The sequence below is a fragment of the Copadichromis virginalis genome, linkage group LG13, assembly GCF_057382275.1.
Source record: "Copadichromis virginalis isolate Kocher_CV1m ecotype Utaka linkage group LG13, C_Virginalis_male_GT1.1, whole genome shotgun sequence".
In the NCBI taxonomy this organism is placed as follows: Eukaryota; Metazoa; Chordata; class Actinopteri; order Cichliformes; family Cichlidae; genus Copadichromis; species Copadichromis virginalis.
Genome location: NC_140630.1, coordinates 33,219,192 through 33,221,691, shown reverse-complemented (window position 1 = coordinate 33,221,691; position 2,500 = coordinate 33,219,192).

The following is a 2,500-nucleotide window of genomic DNA, read 5'->3' as shown; positions in this document are numbered from 1 at the left end:
AGGGAATTTCAGCAGGGCCAGGGCACAAGCATGGACCTTTTCAGCTGTAAGGGAGGCAAGAGCAAGGTGTGATGTAGGTCCCCGGGGCCTGCTGGAGGTCCAGGTCCATGCCCGATGTGAGTAGCAGCAGGGCCAGTGCGCCCAGGAGCACATCTTTTTCGACCGTAAAGGGAGACGGGAGGCCGACTCACTGCCTCGGCTAAATGGAGAGGGAATTTCAGCAGGGCCAGGGCACAGGCATGGACCTTTTTCAGCTGTAAGGGAGGCAAGAGCAAGGTGTGATGTAGGTCCCCGGGGCCTGCTGGAGGTCCAGGTCCATGCCCGATGTGAGTAGCAGCAGGGCCAGCGCGCCCAGGAGCACAACTTTTTCGACCGTAAAGGAGACAGGAGGCCGACTCTCTGCCTCGGCTAAATGGAGAGGGAATTTCAGAAGGGCCAGGGCACAAGCATGGACCTTTTTCAGCTGTAAGGGAGGCAAGAGCAAGGTGTGATGTAGGTCCCCGGGGCCTGCTGGAGGTCCAGGTCCATGCCCGATGTGAGTAGCAGCAGGGCCAGCGCGCCCAGGAGCACATCTTTTTCGACCGTAAAGGGAGACAGGAGGCCGACTCACTGCCTCGGCTAAATGGAGAGGGAATTTCAGCAGGGCCAGGGCACAGGCATGGACCTTTTTCAGCTGTAAGGGAGGCAAGAGCAAGGTGTGATGTAGGTCCCCGGGGCCTGCTGGAGGTCCAGGTCCATGCCCGATGTGAGTAGCAGCAGGGCCAGCGCGCCCAGGAGCACATCTTTTTCGACCGTAAAGGGAGACAGGAGGCCGACTCACTGCCTCGGCTAAATGGAGAGGGAATTTCAGAAGGGCCAGGGCACAAGCATGGACCTTTTCAGCTGTAAGGGAGGCAAGAGCAAGGTGTGATGTAGGTCCCCGGGGCCTGCTGGAGGTCCAGGTCCATGCCCGATGTGAGTAGCAGCAGGGCCAGTGCGCCCAGGAGCACATCTTTTTCGACCGTAAAGGGAGACAGGAGGCCGACTCACTGCCTCGGCTAAATGGAGAGGGAATTTCAGAAGGGCCAGGGCACAAGCATGGACCTTTTCAGCTGTAAGGGAGGCAAGAGCAAGGTGTGATGTAGGTCCCCGGGGCCTGCTGGAGGTCCAGGTCCATGCCCGATGTGAGTAGCAGCAGGGCCAGTGCGCCCAGGAGCACATCTTTTTCGACCGTAAAGGGAGACAGGAGGCCGACTCACTGCCTCGGCTAAATGGAGAGGGAATTTCAGCAGGGCCAGGGCACAGGCATGGACCTTTTTCAGCTGTAAGGGAGGCAAGAGCAAGGTGTGATGTAGGTCCCCGGGGCCTGCTGGAGGTCCAGGTCCATGCCCGATGTGAGTAGCAGCAGGGCCAGTGCGCCCAGGAGCACATCTTTTTCGACCGTAAAGGGAGACAGGAGGCCGACTCACTGCCTCGGCTAAATGGAGAGGGAATTTCAGCAGGGCCAGGGCACAGGCATGGACCTTTTTCAGCTGTAAGGGAGGCAAGAGCAAGGTGCGATGTAGGTCCCCGGGGCCTGTTGTCGTACCATAGGCACGAGTGGTGTGTGTGTGTGTGGCAAAGAGTTTCTGCGCAGTGTACCAGGGGCACGGGGGAAAGTTGTCGTACCATAGGCACGAGGAGAGTTTGTGTGGCAAAGTGCTACTGAGCGGTGTACCAGGGGCACGGCGAAAAGTTGTTGTACCATAGGCACGAGAAAAGTTGTCGTACCATAGGCACGAGAAAAGTTGTCATACCATAGGTACGAGGAGTGTGTGTGTGGCAAAGTGCTACTGAGCGGTGTACCAGGGGCACGGCGAAAAGTTGTTGTACCATAGGCACGAGAAAAGTTGTTGTACCATAGGCACGAGAAAAGCTGTCGTACCAGGGGCACGGAGGAAAGTTGTTGTACCATAGGCACGAGAAAAGTTGTCGTACCATAGGCACGAGGAGAGTTTGTGTGGCAAAGTGCTACTGAGCGGTGTACCAGGGGCACGGCGAAAAGTTGTTGTACCATAGGCACGAGAAAAGTTGTTGTACCATAGGCACGAGAAAAGCTGTCGTACCAGGGGCACGGAGGAAAGTTGTTGTACCATAGGCATGAGAAAAGTTGTCGTACCATAGGCACGAGGAGAGTTTGTGTGGCAAAGTGCTACTGAGCGGTGTACCAGGGGCACGGCGAAAAGTTGTTGTACCATAGGCACGAGAAAAGTTGTTGTACCATAGGCACGAGAAAAGCTGTCGTACCAGGGGCACGGAGGAAAGTTGTTGTACCATAGGCACGAGAAAAGTTGTCGTACCATAGGTACGAGGAGAGTTTGTGTGGCAAAGTGCTACTGAGCGGTGTACCAGGGGCACGGCGAAAAGTTGTTGTACCATAGGCACGAGAAAAGTTGTTGTACCATAGGCACGAGAAAAGCTGTCGTACCAGGGGCACGGAGGAAAGTTGTTGTACCATAGGCACGAGAAAAGTTGTCGTACC